Source organism: Gopherus flavomarginatus, chromosome 13, assembly GCF_025201925.1.
Source record: "Gopherus flavomarginatus isolate rGopFla2 chromosome 13, rGopFla2.mat.asm, whole genome shotgun sequence".
Classification (NCBI taxonomy): domain Eukaryota; kingdom Metazoa; phylum Chordata; order Testudines; family Testudinidae; genus Gopherus; species Gopherus flavomarginatus.
Genome location: NC_066629.1, coordinates 1,437,068 through 1,457,856, shown reverse-complemented (window position 1 = coordinate 1,457,856; position 20,789 = coordinate 1,437,068). Strand labels below are relative to the sequence as shown.

Below are 20,789 nucleotides of genomic sequence, written 5' to 3'. Positions count from 1 at the left end.
TACAAAGTGTGGTAGAGCTGACAGAAGTGACTGTGTGTAGGCTGCCACTCAGCCCTGAACGACTTATTTCTGTTCCAGTAGTGTTCACATGCCCCAGCTGAATGTGGAAGCCCATTGTGCTAGTTACTGGACATACAGATAGTTAAGAGAGTGTCTTTTACCTTGAACTTACAGTTTAAATAGACAAGACACACACAGGGTAGAAGGGGACAGTGGCAGAATGAGGGGAAAGTGACTTACCCAAGGACCTACAGCAGAACAGTGCTAGAGCCCAGCTTTCATAGCTCCCAGGCCCATGCCTCTCCATGCTGCCTCAGAGCTTCTCCGTCTTCTGCAAGGACCTCCGGACAGTACAGGAGGTTTGATACCACGTCTGATGTCGGCAGCCAGGCACAACAAGATGCCCAAGAACGAAGGGCGTGTCTACACTCGCCATTTAAAGTGGAAAAAGTCCCGTTTCTATGCAAAATCAGTGGGAGCGTCTACACTTGCCAATGACTTTTTGCGGTGAAACTCCAGAATTTTCACCGCAAACAGAAAACCAGCTCGCTGAGGGACATCCAACTCTGACCGATGATGCTTTTGTGGTGATGTGCACGTGAAGACACCTTCTTCCTGTTTACAGAGCTTCAGCCTCCAGAAGTGACCACTCTGCCCAGCAGCTCTGCTCCTCTGACATCAGGTAAACAGACACCTGCCCTTCCCTCTGTGAAGCCCTGGGAACTTTGAAAGAAACTGTTTTCTTGGCAAGTGCTCACTTATCATCTGCAGCAAAGGATCACCTGCTTGGAGCAATGCTGAGCTACTGGAGCTAATCAGTGTTTGGGGAGAGGTGGCTGTGCAGGGACCCAGGATGTCCAGAGATCACCACTACCCCCTTCCCACAAGGCCCATGGTGAAAATGGAGAGAGTTGTACTGTGGGAGAGCTCCCCTCAGGGCCACGGAAGTGCTGCAAATGTAAACGCTCTCTGTGGCCTGTGGAAGTGAGGACACAAACCAATGCTTTTCTTTCATGGGTCACTCTCACCCATTGAAACTGAACTCTGCAAGAGTAGGCATTGCTCAAGCGTCACCCTGAATTTCCTAGCTTTCACCTGTTTCAGTCGACCCCTTGAATGGGATGTTGGCTGAGTGAATTTACATTTAAATGCAAACTATCTTGGTCCCAGGGTGAATGCAGAATCAGCTTTTATAGTGACAGCTGTCAAGATTCCTTCTGCACTCTGAACTCTAGGGTACAGATGTGGGGACCTGCATGAGAACCTGTCATAAACAGATAGCTAAGGGTTAATGTCTCTTTCACCTGAAGCACCTGACCAGAGGACCAATCAGGAAACCGGATTTTTTCAACTTTGGGTGGAGGGAATTTAGTCTCTGAGTCTTTTGTCTGCCTGCCTGCTTTCTCTGAGCTTTGGAGAAGTAGTTCTACTTTCTAATCTTCTGTTTCTAAGTGTAAGGACAAAGAGATCAGATAGTAAGTTATATGGTTTCTTTTCTTTGGTATTTGCATTAATATAAGTGCTGGAGTGCTTTGATTTGTATTCTTTTTGAATAAGGCTGTTTATTCAATATTCTTTTAAGCAATTGACCCTGTGTTGTATCATCTTAATACAGAAAGAACATTTGTATGTATTTTTCTTTCTTTTTATATAAAGCTTTCTTTTAAGACCTGTTGAAGTTTTTCTTCACTTCAGGGAAATTGAGTCTGTACTCACCAGGGAATTGGTGGGAGGAAGGAATCGGGGAGATCTGTGTGTTGGATTGCTAGCCTGATTTTGCATTCCCTCTGGGGGAATAGGAAAGTACTTTTTGTTTCCAGGATTGGGAACAGAGAGGGAGATTCACTCTGTTTGGATTCACAGAGCTTGTGTCTGTGTATCTCTCCAGGAGCACCTGGAGGGGGGAAGGGAAAAAGGATTATTTCTCTTTGTTGTGAGACTCAAGGGATTTGGGTCTTGGGGTCCCCAGGGAAGGTTTTTCAGGGGGACCAGAGTGCCCCAAAACACTCTAATTTTTTGGGTGGTGGCAGCAGGTACCAGGTCCAAGCAGGTAACTAAGCTTGGAGGTTTTCATGCTAACCCCCATATTTTGGACGCTAAGGTCCAAATCTGGGACTAAGGTTATGACAACCTCTAAGTTTAATTACCAGTTTAGATCTGTTTTACTGCCACCACCCAAATTAGTTATGAGTCATTTGGGAAACTCAGTCTGGGGGGAAGGTAGACAATCTCCCTCCCAGTAGCCTTGAGAGACTTCTCCACCAAGTTCCTGGTAAACACCGATCCAAACCCCTGGATCTTAAAACAAGGAGAAATTAACCATTCCCCCTCCTTTCCCCCCACCAATTCCTGGTGAGTGCAGATCCAACCCCCTTGGATCTTAAAACAAGGAAAAATCAATCAGGTTCTTAAAAAAGAAGGCTTTGAATTAAGGAGAGGTAAAAATCATCTCTGTAAAATCAGGATGGAAAATAACTTTACAGGGTAACCAGATTCATAGAGCCCAGGGGAACCCCTTCTAGCCTTAGGTTCAAAGTTACAGCAAAGAGGGGTAAATCCTCTTAGCAAAAGGCACATTTACAAGTTGAGGAAACAAAGATAAAACTAAGCCGCCTTGCCTGACTGTTACTTACAAGTTTGAAATATGAGAGACTGGTTCAGAAAGATTTGGAGGGCATGGATTGATGTCTGGTCCTTCTTAGTCCCAAGAGAAAACAACCCCAAAACAAAGAGGACAAACAAAAGCCTTCCACCCCACCAAGATTTGAAGGTATCTTGAGCCCTTATTTGTCCTTTAGGTCAGGTGTCAGCCAGGTTACCTGAACTTCTTAACCTTTTACAGATAAAAGGATCTTGGTGTCTCTGGCCAGGAGGGATTTTATAATATTTTACATAGGAGGGCTATTAACCTTTCCTTTATAGTTATGCCAACACCACAACAGCCTTAGCTCACAGTGGCACCTGGGGCCTTGTAGGGGTCCACACATCCTGGTCAGCAACCTGCCGTACCTAGAAGTGGAGAACCTGAAACAGGATGATTGCACAGCAGACCTGAGCCTCCTCACCGTCATCCTCAGCTTCCTCTTCATGAAGGGCAATGCTACTAAAGAATCTGCTGTGTCGGAGCTGTTGAGGAGACTGCGAATTGACCCTGGAGTGAGACATGAGGTCTTTGGGACGTCAAGAAATTGGTGACTGAAGAATCTGTCCACCAAACGTACCTGGAATACAACCGCATACCCCACACAATTCCACCCGAGTTTGAGTTGCGGTGGGGGGCACGGGCTGCCAAGGAGACCTCCAAGATGCAGATCCTGCGCTTCGTCACCAAGATCCAAAACAAGGACCCCAGGGCCTGGAGCACCGAGTACACTAAGGCGGCAGCTGAGGAGGCAGCTGTGGGGGGCCTGTTCCAAGACATTAGCACCACTGGAGACACTGGTGGGGCTACATCTCTCCTGGTTCGGCCCTTGGGGCTTTGGTGTGTCTTTATCCATGCTTTCAAAAGAGGAAGTGAATAGGACAAACATTTTGGCTCCCCTCTTGACACATTTAACTGGGTCCAATGCATATAAAATCTAATCTCCCCCTTCCTGTGTCCTGCACCGGCCAGGCTCCTGCAGCTCCTCCTTCAGGAAAGGGATGTGGCATTCTGTTGAGCTGGGTCACCCTACATCTTGGGAGCAGGTCATTCACCATAGGGGGAAGCATCATGCACCCCACTCCTAGACAGGCTGCGCAACACAAGGAACCTGAAACTACAGGCTGGGACTTTGTTACTGCCCCTGGGTGTGTGCATGAGGGGTTGGATTTCCTGGCACAGTCCTGAGAGGCTAAGATGGACAAGATTTCTCTCTCCTCCTTATGACGCCCTTTTAGATACCTGAAGACTGCTGTCATGTCCCCTCTGTCTTCCAAGCTAAACAAACCCAATTATTTCAGCCTTCCTTCATAGGTCATGTTCTCAAGACCTTTAATCATTCTTGTTGCTCTTCTCTGGACCCTTTCCATTTTCTCCACATCTTTCTTGAAATGCGGTGCCGAGAACTGGACACAATACTGCAGTTGAGGCCTGACCAGCACAGAGTAGAGCAGAAGAATGACTTCTCGTGTCTTGCTCACAACACACCTGTTCATGCATCCCAGAATCACGTTTGCTTTTTTTGCAACAGCATCAGACTGTTGACTCATTTTTAGCTTGTGGTCCACTCTAACCCTTAGATCCCTTTCTACCGTACTCCTTCCTAGACAGTCTCTTCCCATTCTGTATGTGTGAAACTGATTTTTCCTTCCTGAGTGGAGCACTTTGCATTTGTCTTTGTTAAACTTCATCCTATTTCTCCTTCATCCCATCCCGTTTACCTCAGACCATTTCTCCAATTTGTCCAGATCATTTTGAATTATGACCCTGTCCTCCAAAGCAGTTGCAATCCCTCCCAGTTTGGTATCATCTGCAAACTTAATAAGCTACTTTCTCTGCCAATATCTAAGTCGTTGATGAAGATATTGAACAGAGTCGGTCACAGACCCCTGCGGAACCCCACTTGTTATACCTTTCCAGCAGGATTGGGAACCATGCCTTACTAAATTCTAGGTACACAACATCCACTGCTTCTCCCTTATCCGCAAGGCTCGTTCTCCTATCAAAGAAAGCTATCAAATTGGTTTGACACGATTTGTTCTTTACAAATCGATGCTGGCTACTCCCTATCACCTTACCACCTTCCAAGTGTTTGCAGATGATTTCCTTAATTACTTGCTCGATTATCTTCCCTGACACAGAAGTTAAACTAACTGGTCTGTAGTTGCCTGGGTTGTTTGTATTTCCTTTTTTATAAATAGGCACTATGTTTACCCTTTTCCAGTCATCTGGAATCTCTCCTGTCTCCCATGATTTTCCAAAGATAATAGCTAGAGGCTCGGATACCTACTTTATTAGCTCCTTGAGTAGTCTAGGATTCATTTCATCAGGCCCTTGTGACTTGCAGGCATCTAACTTTACTAAGTGATTTTTAACTTGATGGCAAACTCTGAGCAAGTATCTGATGCTGTAAGTAGTGAGGAGTGTGATATCCTGCAGATTTTGACTATGTAAATATTCTCATTCACTCAGTACCTGTATCTTTCCCATCCCCTAATCCCATGTGGTTGGCATTTATAGTTACTTCCTATCATGGTAGTCGTCTAGCTGTAGATGCCCACAGGTGGCAGAACTACGGTGACTAAATGCGCATGGGTCTCCGAAGCAGACCATCCTTTCTGCTTCTGATCAGGACACTGGCCACTGACTGTGCTATGTAGTCCCAGTCTTCCAACTCACTCCTCAAGTTTGTCCTTCTGCTGTGGCACTGCTTAGCCTCCATGGAACTCGGTCACTGCTGCCATGGCTTCCTCTCACCTATTAGTGCTGGAATTGACTTACTGATCAAAATCTGGCTGCCAGGCTAACAGGCTAACTGCAGATGTATATTGGTCTGGCTCCTACAGCTGCTGCATGGGGAGGTCTTCTGATCCGTCTGACAACAGTGCAGTAGTCCAACCTCTTGAAAGGAACCGTGGCTCCCCAAGGCCTTATCTAGCCTTGTCCCTAGCTGTTGGGATTTTGAGACTTGTAACCTGACGCTCTCCGCTGCTGTCTCCTTCCTAGACTAATATCAAGGGCCTGGAGTCAGAGGTCAGCAGCCTGTGAAAAGAGAAGGAAGAGCTGATCCTTGCACTTCACACTGCAAAGGATGTTAACCAGGCAAAGCAAGGCTGGCTAGGAAGGCCAAGTAGATTGGTTCCAGCAGAGGCTCGTTTCTCTAATCAGCAGCACTTGGGCTGGCAAATAAAGCCCTGCTGGCCACTGCTGCACATACTGATAACTGGAATAAAACAGCAAATCCTAAATTCCAAACTGTTGCACTGAATGGGCTTGTCTGCTTCGTGACTAATGTCCCAGGTGATGAATCTGCTGGCTCAGCACTCTTCAGGTGCTGGGTGTAGTTTTTATCACCACCCTACACAATGACCCAAGATAGAGAATTCCATTCACACCCTTACCAGACAGTGACGGCTCTGGGGAATCTCTTGTCAAAACGTAACTACTTCATTGAGACAATAAATGTGTTTTGAGGCTGTGGAAGGGTTCACGTTAGGCGCTAGGAAGGGGCCTGCTGTATCAGGTTTTTACTCTACAGGCTGGCATAAAGTGTAAGGGGGGAAATACCCTCAACTCTGAATGAGTAAATTTTCAGTTTCTCTTGTAGAGAATCTATTCTGACCTAGTGCATCCTGCTAGGAGTTGCGATGAGGACGGGGAGGCCCTTGAGGCAGAACACCCAGAACAGGGAGCCAAAGAATCATTCTTAGCCCAGCTGCAGACTCTGATCTTGGCTAGTTCTTGCCCTTCTCGGTGCCTCGGTTTCCCATCAGTAAAACAAGAATAATGCATACTTGATTTGATTTGTTGGGAAGGACTTGTTTATCTTTGTAGTGCTTTGCCATCTTCTGATTAAAGAGGCAAGCGATAAGACTAGAATTAGAGTCTACTCCTGTTTTTCCAGATGGCTTGGGGATGGGCTGAAACTTCTGACTAATCAGCCAGTCAGATAAACAGAAGTACTCTTTTGATCTGGGTTCTAGCTTCGGAATGAGAGGCAAAGGTCTGGATACAGTGGGAGTTGCAGGCTGAAGTCACTCTGGGAAGCTGCTTTACCCAATTGACTACTGTTGTCATTCTGGGCTATGAGCCAGTGAGCTCTGTGTGTCAGCCCTTCTCCTGCATATGTTGCCTGCCCTGGGCTATGGCCAGACACAGCCCCTCGGTGATGATTCCAGTGTCAGGGAAATTCCTGCATTAATGGTCCCTGGGAGGGGTCATGTCCAGGGCTGCAGGGCTCCGTGATGGGAGTGGAGGGCTGACACGAGATGCTGCTGTGGATATAACTAGTTACGGGCTGCACTTTCGAACTGGATACAGTGCTGCAACCATGGGACCGGATTGTGAGTGGATATATTGTTGCATTGGTGTAGTATGAATTATGCTCATTGCTGAATATTACTTAGACTTAAGAGGTTAATTGAGACGTTATTAGTGGGCTACTGGGGGGATGCGTTGTGGATTCAGATAACTAGAAGTTTCAGATCAAGGGAAATTTTGATTAACTGGGAGTGTCCTGCATTCTAGTTCCAGACTCTACTGGTATGTCTGCACTGCCAAAAAAACCCCCAAGACCTGCAGCGATGAGACTGAGAGCCTCGATCCAGTGAGTCAGGCTTGCGCTATGGAGCTAAAATAGCAGTGAAGACATTTGGGCTTGGACTGGAGTCCGGTCTCTGAAAACAGGTGAAGAAGGAGGCTCTCAGAGCCTAGGCTCCAGTCCGAGCCTGAATGTCTTCACTGTTGGTTTTAGCTCCATCGTGTTAACCCTGCAAGCTTGAGTCATTTAACTCGGGGTCTGGGCTAGCTGCTGTCTGTCTCTTTGGGAGTTTCAAGTTGTGGTTGTACTGCAATTGGCTCTTGTTCACCTGAAGGGAACTGGCCTCATGGCTGAGCTGTTCTTAGCTTGCTGAGGGTCAACCATTCTACTTACACCCTAGGAAATAGATTCCTAGTGTGCATCTCCCTTCCACCCTTCCCTTTGGATTGAATGAGTTGCTGAGAAGCACAGCCTGAGTTTCTAAACCCTGCTTTATACAATGGGCAGGCCCTGGGTTGACTGAGAGATGGCGATTCTGGGTCTGGTTTCACAGGAAGGAGATGAGGAATCAGCTCCTCGAGAACAGCACTACTAAGCATATATTTCTAGGGTGATTCTTGTAGGCTGATTGAGCGAGGAAGGAAAAGGCTCCAGGAGTTGGAAGGGCAAATGAATGAGCTAAAGAAGAAATTGAATGAACAGTCAAAACTCTTGAAGCTGAAAGAATCTGCAGAGCGCACAGTGTCCAAACCCGAAGCAGGAGATTCGGGTAACTAACACTGCCATATGCAGCCTCTGAGCTCCATCTAATGGAGCAACTTCCAGCTAGAAGATAGTGAAAGCTTCCATTTGATTGGGTTGGCATCGCCCTGTGTTACAAGCAGTGGTGAGCTGGAACCGGTTCCCATGAACCGGTTGCTAACATTAGACATGCGTGGAGAAGCAGTTGTTAAAGGGCCAGGAGGTGAGCAAAGAACTCCAGTCATGGGCTGGACCATCGTGTTGCTCCCAGGATTCCCAGCTGGGGAGGCTGAGGCTCCCCCAGCCCCTCCCTCGCTTCCCCCCAGCTGCAGCATGGCCAGCCGAGCTCTGGAGTTGTCCTGCTACCGCTTTTTGAGTGGCCCGGCAAGGTGCGTGTGTGTGCGTGCGTGGGTGGGGGTGCTGCAAGCTCCAGGGCTGGCCAGAAGGGAGAGGAGGGGGCAAGTGGGGCAATTGGCCCAGGCCCTGCAGGGGCCCCCAGCCCCACGAGTATGTCTCCTCCCGCCCCCTCCTTCAATCAGAACTTTTTATAGGGAACTGGTTATTAAGATTTTGGCAGCTCATCACTGGTTACAAGACTCCTGTAATTGTAGTTCTGTGACTAGCGCCAATAATGATGGCATGCATAGGAGGCTCTTATAGTATAAGCATAGGACTGGGAGTCAAACCTGGCCACGCTACTCATTCAATCCAAGCCTTGGGCTTTTTTGACTTTGTTATAACTTAGTTTCCACGTCTGTAAATCAAGATGGTTCCCTACGTCTTTAACCCAGTAATTCTTGATTGCACTGCCTGCCCTAGAGTCTACCACCTGTTCCAACAATGATGGCTAAGCACACCAGCTGGATCTGCTAAACTGATCACCAGTGAGATGGCCAATGTTTAAGAGGTTGATATTAGGCTTCAGACTTCTCATTGGCATGAGTGGGTGGAGTTAACACTGTGCAGAACTTGTCTCTGGCTGTTTGCAGACATGAGAAGAGAGTTTGCTCTGGGTCCATTTCTTGAAGGTTTTCTTCAACCATAAGGTCTAGAAGCAGAAATGCTTTGACACAAAAATGCTTTTAAATCGAGAGCTGTGGTTCTGGTACACCCCTGCAGTGGGTGTATTCTGGAGACAGTTTGGCTGCATTTGAAAGGTGAACGAAGAGGCTTGTAATATGGCTATGACCCTAATTAAGGGGTTTGCTCCTCCAGAGGCTATTGGCATCAGTAATTCCAAAAGCAGATCAGGCAGCCGTTTCCTTCCTGCTTAATACTGCCTTGCGTGCAGGGCCATGCCATCTGGATCTGCTCTCCAAGTGGTCAGTGAAGGAAGACTGGATTCTTATAAATGTAGATGTACTACTCCACAGCTAAAGCGAAGAGTAGCCATGTTTTCCGTTAGCATGTCACTGTGCAGATGCTTCCTGACTGGCTTTCAGCAGCCTGGAGTCCTGCATCCAGAGTTGTGAATCACATTAAGCTAAGCAGCCGAACGGTTTCCACTGTGCTAGGGATGCAGGGAGGGGAAATGATTGTATGTATGCTGGGTTTTTTGCAGGCTGCAGTTGCTAACAAGCTGCTAAGAGCGTGAAGTAGTGGATAAATGGAAAGAGAGCCCACCCCAAGGAATGGAAGGAGCTGCTGGTTGAGTAAAAGTGGGTGTCAGCATGGTGGTGCGCTGCCTGATGCACCCCTTTGAATAATGAGCTAGCACAAAGGTTGCCTGACTAGCCCACTGATGGAGGCTGGGTTAGATGGGTGGAAAACAGGGGAGGTCTATGGAATTTCCTGTCCTGTATAGAAGTAAATAGAGGCAACATAGTTTATTTGCCCCTAGACATGGAGGAGAGTTCAGAGGAGGAAGTGGGTGGCCGAAGTCCCACTGTTGCGATGTCCAGTAGAATTTATTACAGGGGTAGGGAACCTTTTTGGGTATAGCATTCATGGCCAGCCATACAATTTGTAACAAAATTGGGGTTGGAGTGTGGGAAGGGGCCAAGGCTCTGGTTGGAGGTGTGGGCTCCAGGGTGGGGCCAGAAAGAAGGAGTTAAGCGTGTGGGAGGGGGCTCTGGGCTGGGACGGAGGGAGTGCAGGGTGGAATGAAGGCTCCGACTGGGGATGCAGGCTTTGGGGTGGGGCTAGCAATGAGGGGTTTGGGGTGTAGGAGAATGCTCTGGGCTGGGACCAAGGGGTTGAGAGGGAGAGGTATCAGGGCTGGGGCACGGGGCTGAGGCATGGGGGGGTGGCCCAGGGGTGCAGGCCCCAGGCAGCACTTACCTCAAGCAGCTCTCGGAAGCAGTGGCATGTCCCCCTCCAGCTCCTTCATGGAGGTGCGTCCAGGCAGATCTGCTGTGCATTGCCCTGTCCGCAGGTGCCGCCCCTGCTGCTCCCCATGGCTGTGGTTCCCGGCCAATGGGAGCTGTGGTGGCAGCGCTTGGGGCGGGGGCAGCATGTGGAGCAGAGCTCCCGGCTGCCCCTATGCATAAGAGACAGAGGCGGCACATGCTGCTGCTTCCGCGAGCTGCATGGAGTGGCCCGTGACCCCGCTCGCCAGTGGGAGCTCAAGGGCCAGATTTAAACAGCTGGTGGGCCAGATGTGGGCCGCAGTTTGGCCACTCCTGGTTTATCATCTCCTGTCTTTCTCCAGAGTTGGGTTGAAAATGAAATGGAGGTTCTGGTTAGTACTAAAGAGGCCCGGCACCACCTCTCTAAGCTTCTGGAGGATAGAAAGATCTTGGCCCAGGACTCCTGCAGCTTAGAGAAAAGAGGGAAGCTGGGGAGACTCCACCTCCAAAACTTCCGATGAGTGACGCACAGGGAGACGTAGCTGAGAGCTACACTCTCTCACTGCTACGCTTGTTCTCTCCATTTGGGGTCTGTGAAGTCCTGTGAAGAGTAGATGAATGTTTCCACAGCCCCCCGGCTGATGAAAGGAATAGCAATGAAGCGGTGGTTGTAGCAGAAGAGGGGACGGGGATCTGGTTCTGTTCCCTAAAGCAAGTCTGGCATGTCTGGTTTCCTCCTCCACTCCATTTATGCTTCCTTTAGGAGTGGCCTTTTCTTGGCCAAATCTCTAGGTCTCTTCTCTTATCCCTCAAAGTTACCCACCACCTAGAAAGACAATGACTGCCTAGCCTGACCTTTATAGACTGTGCTTTTCATTGCTAAAAAACATTCCTGCAAGATTTCCATAGGCACAGTCAAGATTTCAAAGGAGGAGAGGATCAGTGACTATGATCTAAGAAAACATCATTGTTTTCCCAAAGTTCCTATCATCCCTTGGTACAGAGTTTCTGTCCCTTAACATTTTTACTGGTTCCTTGCATATTCAATCCTTCTCCAGGCCTTAGAGAAGTGGGATTTTGGCCTTGGGCTTGTTACAGAGATTCATTCGACAATTTTCAGCAAAGAACAGAGAAACACCAATTAGGCTTCTAAAACAAAAATTTCTCTCTCTAACTATATTCTACTCGTATTCTTTATATGAGATGAGTCTTTGATAAGGAATTGTTAAATACCAGCACACCCTCCCAAGGGGGGGACAGTATCCCAACATCTTTTACAAAAACCAAACCCATAATGTGTACAGTCTTGAAAGGACTTTTACATCAACGTCAGCATGCGTACCTGTACAAAATTAAGCTGTTTTATCTTTTACATATCACAAGCAACTGAACCAAAACAAAGGCTAGGTTTCCATTCTTCCTGGTACTTTATGTGAGCTAATATTGCTGAACTAATGACAGTCTTACAATATGCTCTTTGCAATTCTAGCTGTCTGCTGTAGCAAGATACCTTAAGTTACAACAACCACATCTTAGGAAATAAAAGACTGAATAAAATCTTTTCTAGAAATCCCCTCCTCTTTACCAATACCCTCCCTCCCTCCACTTCAAAACCAATAAGCAGCTCTTTCCATCACAGACAAATAATGTAAGTGTTGGACAAAAATCCATTTTATGGAGCATATCGTTTGGTCCCGTCTGGCTATTCTGTCTTCCTCTGCTCTGCTCTGTTAATCATATACTGAGTGGCAATACTTCCAACCAGGGGATCAGCAGGGTTGCTGCCTGTAAGAAGGCAGCAGGTGGAAGGAGAACTTTAGAAATAGTTCGTGCTGGACTCCAGTTGTCTTTTAAAATGTCAAGGCAGTTCACTCCCTGGCTGTTAATATGACAGTGATAGATTCTTGTCTGAACCGTAACCTTTGGAGGCTTGAAGGGATGTTCTGGTGTCAATGTGATATCAGAGAAGAAAAGTGGAGCCTGGAGATCCTAGTATAGTTGATCTCCATTCATAGATGTTATCGCCTTTGGGGTCAGCGCGGCCATTGGGAGATGGATCTAAGGTGATATCATCCAATTCCTTTTGAACCCTCTTGGCACTGTGGAGAGGAGCTTGGAGTTAGGCCCAACTGTCCACACTGCCAGCATACAAGCTGCCCTGGGCAGGTAGGGGTCCCCTTGGGCTCCTCCCTTCGCCTGTCTACCGGCTTCACCCCGGCATGCTCACGGGGTTTCCTGCGCCCCTCTGTGTCCCGCGGGGCTCGATGCTCCCTCGGTGGGAAGTCAGCCTCTGCATATTCCTCCTTTCTCTGCACGGCGGCTTCTAGGGTGGCCGGCTTATGTCGCCATAGCCAAACCCACACACTGTCAGGGAGGCATTGTATGAACTGTTCAAGATCACTTGATCCATTATCTGTCCCACGATGTGGGCATCGAGCCTCAACCACCATGTTGCCCAGTCTGTTAATTTTTGAGGAAAGGCCGTGGTCACATGCCCGCTGCCCATGGGGCTGCCCGAAACTTTTGCCAATACATCTCGTCCGAAAGCCCGAGGCTGTTCAAAATCACTGCCTTCACTGCATCATAGTCCCTGGCTTGGGCATCTGTCAGGGCCATATATGTGGCCTGTACCTCCCCAGTGAGATAGGGGGCCAGCCATAGGGCCCAGATTGTCCAGTCCCATCCCACGCCCAGGGCCACCCGCTGAAAGGTACCCAAAAAGGCATCGGGGTCATCAGCTGGAGCCATCTTACAGAGGCTGAGGCCTGGGGCCTGGATACCTTCTCCCCCAGCAGGACTCACCAGCTTGTGCAGGAGCTGCTGCTGCACGGTCTACTTCTCCTTGATGATGTCCTGTAGGGCCTTCTGCTGCTCTGCCTGCCAAGGGAGTAGAGCCTGCCTCTCCACGTGGTGGGACTGCTGGAAGGACTGAAGTGCCTTCTGCATTTCTGTCTGTTGCTCGGTGAGCTACTGCATGTTGGTCTCCATTACCAGGTCGCCAAACTGTGTCTTTGGCACTAGACCCCGGACACGCCCCCACTTGTAACAGGTCCTCCGCCCGCCCCTCTTCCTGGGGCCCACTGGCTGCTTCTTCTGCAGCACCGGTGGCTTTATTTACACGTGTTCTCCCACCACCAGTGATATGCTATATACAGATCAGGCCTTACAGTCTCCTCTTCCACCCAGAGTCTGCCCTCAGCCTAGAGACTGACCTTCCCCTGGCCATCACCCCCCTTCTTCTGGCTACCAGCCAGCCTTTTTAGCCTTCAACCCTCAGGCCCGCAGGTGCAGCCAGTTCTAACAGCCAGGCACCAGACTTCTCCCCAGCCCCAGTCTCTTTCCCCTGATTGGGGCTGGCTGAGCAGGAGCTAATTAGGTGCCTTTGCACCAGCACCCTGCTACAAATACATGTTAATGTTTGTAGAAGGTCTCTCTCTGTCTATATTATATAAATAAACTATTGTTGTGTTTAAAGTAAATAAGGTTTTTAAAATATTTAAGCTTCATTTAAAATAAAATTAAAATGCAGATCTTATCAATGTAGTGTGATCCTTACCTGGGATCCTTGCTGTGGTTTCAGCCACCAGCCCCGCTCAGCCCACTGCCGGTCTGCCGTCCAGCCGCTGACCCTGCTCAGCCCGCTGCTGGTCCGGGGTTCCATTCACTCAGCCAGAAACGGGCTGAGCGGGCCAGTGGCGGGCTGAACAGGGCTGGCGTGGAGCTGAGTGCCTCAGTCTGCTGCCAGTCTGGGGTTCCTTGGGGGTCCACAGGCCGGCAGCAGGCACTGAGTGGGGCCAGCGGCCAGGACCCCGGCTGGCAATGGGGCGGCAGCCGGAACCCCAGAGCGGCGGCAGGCTGAGCCACTTAGCCCACCGCTGTGTGCCATCAAAAATCAGCTTGCGTGCCACCTTTGGCACATGTGCCGTAGGTTGCTGACCCCTGCTTCATACGCTAGTAAAGAGATGAACATATTACAGTTGTTGGAGGGCTCTATTTAACAGTAACATGGCTATAGGAAAGTCAGTCAACATTTTTTGTTTCTCTGATGAAAACTGGCTCACTCCCTTCCCCATACCAAACTTGTGACACATAATTGTCAACAACTTAAGTTTCTATTTTTGGCTAAGATACTGATTTTGTTTTTAAAGAAAATTGAAATTGAATTCAGGATTGTTAGCAAGCTTTTTTAGCAAACAGAGTTGTTAAATGACAATCTAAATGGCAACTCAGTACTGCTTTCATGCTTGGCTCACCCCCCAGCCAGCTGGTCCAACAGCTGCAGTAGAGGAGGAGTTATGTGGAAAACTGCAGGACCTCAAAATCCAGCTCTTGGGGTGCAGAGTGGAAACAGCAGCAGCAAACTCTCAGGTCCAATCACACGCCAATGGGCACCACCACCAGCCCAACGGATCATGGTGAAGTTAGCACAGCATCTGATCTCAGAGACGGGGCACCCATGGAGCCGCAGCAGCTCTCCCTGCCCTGTGCTGCTCCCCCCGGTTGAGATTGATCGCTGCAAGCCCGGGGTAGAGACGCGCTGCCAAGCTAGGGTGACCAGATCCAGATGTCCTGATTTTATAGGCCAGTCCTGATATTTGGGCTTTGTCTTATCTAGGCACCAATTACCCCCACCTAAGGTGACCAGACAGCAAGTGTGAAAAATCAGGACAGGGGTGTGGCTTTGTAATGGGGTGGCCTGTCTCCCAGCCACCCAGAGAAGGATAATCCCTTACGGATGCCAAAGTGAGCGGAGTCACTGGAGCCTGCGCCCGCCCCCCAGAGGTCAAGGAGCGGGACAGGAAGTATAAAAGCCCAGCCCCAGGGCTCAGAAGCTGCCTGGCCGCCAGAGGACGGCACCGAGACAGAAGTACTGGTAGAAGGGGAGGTCGGAAGTAGCCCAGGGTCAGCCGACCCTAATCTGGCTGCAACACACCCAGAGCCAATGTCAGTGTGTTGCGGCCAGGATCCCCACTGATGCAGCAGCAGGCTGCCTGTCGCTGTTAGGGCCCCGGACTGGGATGCAGAGGAGTGAGTGGGCCTGCATTCCCCCTGCCACCCCACTCACAGGTGGCTGTCTCCCCCTTGCCGTGACGCTCAGGCCCAGGAGCCTGGGCTTATACTAAACTGTTCACTCAGCCCCTGCCTGAGGGTCTGAGCCCTGAACGATTGTTTGTTGCCCCACCCTGAGCTAGGGCCTGGCCCTCCAAGATGAGACTATCGGCTCAGCCCCTGCCTGAGGGCCTGAGCTCCTGTCCGTTTCTTGACCACCAGGCTAACTCTACAGTACACTGCACTCAGGTAGTGAAGTGGCCTGGCTCCCAGCTGCCCCAGAGAGGGCGAACCACAGCAGACGTTTACAGGGGTAATAGGAGCCTATATTAAGAGAGACCCAAAATTGAGACTGTCCCTATAAAAGTGGGACATCTGCTCACCTTGTCCCAACTCCCATCCTGATTTTTCGCACATACTATCTGGCTATCCCCAGCCCAGCTCCGTGTGACCATTCCAGTCCTGGCTGCCTGCCAAGGAAGTGAGTTACTTTCACTCCTCAGCAGGCAGCCAGCCAGTCACCTTCCCCCACTCTCCCGCGCAGCACCTCACCCAACCGAGCCCTGATGGAGGGGAGGGGGGAAAGAGACGGGGATGCTCCTTAGGGGGGGAGGAAGAAAGGAAGGGGTGCTCCATGGGGCAGGGGGAAGAAGAATGGACGTTATGGGGGACAACAAAAGATACTGGTGCCAGAGCTGCCGAGCCTGCCTAACCTCACGCTTTCCCCCACCCCTTCCCTGAGACCCCAGCAGCCAATCCCCTCCTCAGACTGTGCTGCATTCTAGAACCCAGCAGCCCTTCTCTTACACGCTCCACTGCTTCTGTCTGTCCAGGCTCCCGGCAGAGTGGTGCCCCCAGACCTCGTGGTGCCCTAAGCGACTAGGTGCTCTGCCTATGGCTGAGGACGGCTCTGGCTTCTGGCCTCAGTCAGCACGTGGCCCAGTCTCATAGCCTCTTGGTAACGTCCGGGGCTGTATTACTGATGTCCACCAGGCCGACCGGAACTTCTGCCGGTACCGCTCTGCCAACAGGCCGACTTGATTCAGAACTGCTGCTCTTACGGCCTCATAATGTCTGTCTTGCTCCTCTCCCAATGCCATATACGCTGCTTGAGCCTCCCAGTCAAATAGGGAGCGAGTCGGAGGGTCCAGGTTGCCCTCTCCCACCTGGCATCTGTGGCTACCTGCTCAAAAGTCCCCAGGAAGGCGTCTGGGTCATTTGCCGGGCTCATCTTACATAATCCCCAGCTCGGCGGCTGAGTGCCCTCCCCTGCCATAGGACTCACCAGCCATTGCAGGAGTTGCCCCTGTACGCTGGTCTGCTCGCAGATAAAATCCTGCAGGCTCTGCTGCTGTTCCTCCTGCCAGGCCAAAAAGGCCTGTCTCTCCGTTTGGTGGGCCTGCTGAAAGTTCTGCAGGGCGTGCTGTCTCTGCTCCTGCTGATGACAGGCCATTTCAGGGTCTCCTCCATCGCCAGGTCGCCAGCCACGTGCGCTGGCTTCAGGTTCCCAGACAAGCCCCCACGTGTAGCAGCGCGGTTCACCACTCCTCTCAAAGCACCTGGAGACCTCTCTGTGCAAACACCAGGGCCCTTTTATTTTCAGTGTATGTTCCGCCCATCTTTTAGATACAGTTCAGTTCAGTTCAGGTAGCCCCTTGGGGGACAGCTTGCTTCTGCAGCTAGCTGGGAACGCCAGCCTAAGGCTCCTCCCTTTCCTGATCCCCCCTTTCTGCTTCCTTCCTGTGAGCTTTCTACAGCCCCCTGCCCAGAGCCGGCTTTAGCAAGTGCAGAGCCCGATTTGTGGGGCTTGTACTCACCGGGCGGCGCGCCGAGTCTTCGGCGGTACCACAAATGGCCGTGCTCTGACCAGGGGAGCGGGGCCGCGGGGATTGCCACGCTCCGGCCAGGGGAACGGGACCCTATTCGGGGGAATCGGCATAGAGCCGGCCCTGCCCCTGCCCATAAAACCCACAGGTGTTCCTTCTTTCGCCCGGCAACGAACCACACCCTGCCAGCTCCAATTAATTCTCCTTAATGGGAGCTGGAGCTAACAGGGGCCGGGCCAGGTCTCCTGGATCAGGCTCAGCCTGGGCAGAGGCCACAGATCCCCTACTTTGCAGGTCTGCTGGTTCACAAGGAATCATAGGGCAGACCACCTGGGGGTGAAGTGGATAAGGCTCACCGGGTCCTCCTCCGTGCCCCCTGGCTGGCCCCACCAGTGTCTCCAGCAGTGCTAATGTCTTGGCACAGGCCCCCTACAGCTGCCACCTCAGTGTACTGGTTGCTTCAGGCCCTGGGGTCCTTGTTTTGGATCGTAGCGACTAAGCCCAGGATCTGCATCTTGGAGGTCTCCTTGGCAGCCCGTGCACCCCACTGGAACTCAAACTCGGGTGTATCTGTGTGGGGTATGCGGTTGTTTTCCAGGTACTTTTGGCGAACAGATTCCTCGGTCACCAATTTCTTGAGATCCCCAAAGACCTCATGTCTCACTCCAGGGTCAACTCGTGGTCTCCTCAACAGCTCCCACACAGGAGATTCTTTAGCAGCATTCCCCTTCATGAAGAGGAAGCTGAGAATGACGTTGAGGAGGCCCAGGTTTGCTGTGCAATCATCCTATTTCAGGTTTTCCACTTCCAGGCACGGCAGGTTGCTGACCAGGATGTAGATGTGATGCTTGGAGTCTCTCCACCAGCTGCAGTCCAAAAACCTTCTGATCCACCTGAGCCGGCAGTTTTATTTCCTAATTCCATCCAGGTGGTGGTGTTTAACCATTTCCACCAATTCCATGTTGCTTTCAAAGATTGCCTAGGCTTGTTTGCAGCAAATCCGCATCAGCGTCTGCCTGTTCGTCTATAAGACTCTCTTGTAATTGTGATAAGGCCTCAATTTACTTCTTTATTACTTCTAAATCTACCGTATTCATAATCCCAGTTCCAAAGCCAACCCCTCCTAATATATTATCTGCTACATCTCGCCTGGCTCAGCTATAGGGGCTTCGTTGTGTCTTCCTCTTTTGAAAACATGGCTAAAGGGCACAGGGCAGACATTTTGGCTCCGTTCTTGACACATTGAACTGGGTCCAATGCTTATAAAATCTAATCTCTACTAGCAATGGATTCAGAAGGACCCTTAGAGGGTCACTTTGAGTTATAAACAACTTGAGCTTCTTCATCCTGATCAGTGCTTCTTCTAAACGTCATGTCTTTGGTCCAAATCTTAGTCCGTGTGTCTGAGAACCGAAGGTTTGAATGTTCGTTAGGTATTGGACAAGATCTACTATGACAGTTCGTATTGTTCCTGTCTTAAGAGGCTCATCCCAATTGGTAAGAGGCACTCCAGGTGGTGTCCCCACCCCTATTTCCCATTGGTTTGGTATTCCTGTGACGTTTGTAAGGTGAACCTTGAGTCCCACTTCCCCTTCCCAGGCATAGATCTCAGTATTCCCTTGCGGCTTTAGAATTCAATTTGTGTTTTTTATCATACCATTCTAAGAGAATTCCCGGTTCCTGGATGGGGATCCATGCTTGATTGTCTAGAGTGGAGGTATTGGTTATGGAGGGGAGATGGCAGTGGGCTTGCCCCAAAAATCTTGAAATGTCTGGGACACACAGGCCCCCAAGAACAGGGATTGCCAAACCTTATACTTGTCAATAAAATCAATGTGGACCCTATTGCCAGGGCCCTAGTCTCCATTGGGGCATCATCGGTTGCCAGTGAGGAGGCCGTGCTTTATGCTGTGCACACCATGTGCAATTCCTTACCCGTGTTCAAACATCATCCTCCAAGGTTTTCTGTTCTGCAACTTGTTTCACCCTATTCAAGGTTCCCTTTACTGCCTCCTACCTGAACTGACGGTCTACATTAATCAGTTCCCGCCTCTCCTCCTTTCCTGGAGTTGGGGGATTTACAGCGTCATCCGTTTTTTCCGGGGCCTCAGTAGGGATGCCTTTAGCTTGGCTTCTAGTTACAACTGCTATACTGTGCTGCTGGGCTGTGTTATGTCCCCGACTGTTCCAGGTGGCTTCCACGCTTGTTCCCTTGTTATGGGCTGTTATATGCCAGATTTTCAGTTGCTTAGGATTCTCTGTTACCCACTGATAAATCCACCTCCATTCATCTAGAGATGCAATATCTTTGCCATCTGCCACCCTCCACTCATTTTTTTCCAGTCCTGCATCCAGAGCTGAATTCCCTTTACACAAAAGTCTCTCTCAGCGTAAATAGACACTGGTCGTGGGGAATGCTCATATTGTTTCAGAACCTGATAAACTGCGTGCAATGCAGCATGTTGGGCTGACCCATGGTCCAGCTGGCTGTGCATAAAAGACAGTTACTCACCTTTGTGACTGTTGTTCTTTGAGATATGTTGCTCATATCCATTCCTATTAGGGTGTACGCGCATGCATGATCGTCGTAAGATTTTTACCCTAGCAACACTCGGTGGGTCGGCTTAGGCACTCCCTGGAGTGTCACCATATGTTGCCGGATATATACTCCAGTGGCCCCAGTGCCCTCTCAGTTCCTTCTTGCAGGCTACTCCGACAGAGGGGAAGGAGGGCAGGTTTGGAATGGATATGAGAAACACATCTTGAAGACAACAGTTACAAAAGTGAGTAACGGTCTTTTCTTCTTCAAGTGCTTGCTCATAACGATTCCAGTTAGGTGACTCCCAAGCCCTACCTAGGTGATGGGGTCGTAGTGAGATGTCGTGGAGTGCAGAACCGCTGAGCCAAATGCCACATCACCCCTTGACTGCTGGACTAATGAATCGTGAGAAGCAAAAGCATGTACCGATGACCAAGTTGCTGTCCTACATATCTCCTATATTGGTACCTGAGCTCGGAAGGCGGAGGACGAAGCTTGAGCCCAAGTGGAGTGGGCAGTAAGGTGCATAATTAAGACACCAGCCAAGTCATAGCATGCACGGATGCAGGATATGATCCAGGACGAGATGCGCTGGATGGTGTGCCACAGCTACGAACAACTGGGATGTCCTCCTGAAAGGTTTTGTTCGTTGGATGTAAAAGGTGAGGGCCCTGCGAACATCTAGAGAGTGCAGCTGTTGTTCTTGTCAAGAAGTGCGCCGCTTCGGATAGAAGACCGGGAGGAAGATGTCTTGGTTGACGTGGAAGGCAGACACCACCTTAGGAAGGAAGGCAGGGTGTGGTCGCAGCTGTACCGTGTCCTTCTGGAACATGCTATACGGTGGGTCCGACGTGAGGGCTCTAAGCTCCAACATACGTCTCACCGAGGTGATAGCTATGAGGAAGGCTGTCTTCCAGGAATGGTAGAGGAGGAAGCAGTTGGCCATCGGCTCGAATGGGGCACCCATGAGTCTGGATAGGACCAGGCTGAGGTCCCACGTAGTGGCCGGATGCCGAATTTGCGGGTACAGATGTTCCAAAGCCTTGAGGAACCTGCTGACTATGGGATTGGAGAAGACCGAGAACCCATTTTGACCTGGTTGAAAAGTTGAAATCACTGCTAGGTGTACTCTGATGGATAAAACTGCTAGGCTCTGCTGTTTCAA

The 20,789-nt window shown here is 50.2% G+C and overlaps 2 pseudogenes; one reads left to right on the top strand and one right to left on the bottom strand.

Annotated features, from left to right (window-relative positions):
• The first annotated feature begins 376 nt into the window (after positions 1-376).
• LOC127033521 (non-structural maintenance of chromosomes element 3 homolog) lies at positions 377-3,812 on the top strand (annotated as a pseudogene).
• Positions 3,813-17,437: 13,625 nt separating this feature from the next.
• On the bottom strand, positions 17,438-20,570 carry LOC127033520 (non-structural maintenance of chromosomes element 3 homolog; annotated as a pseudogene).
• Positions 20,571-20,789: the final 219 nt, after the last annotated feature.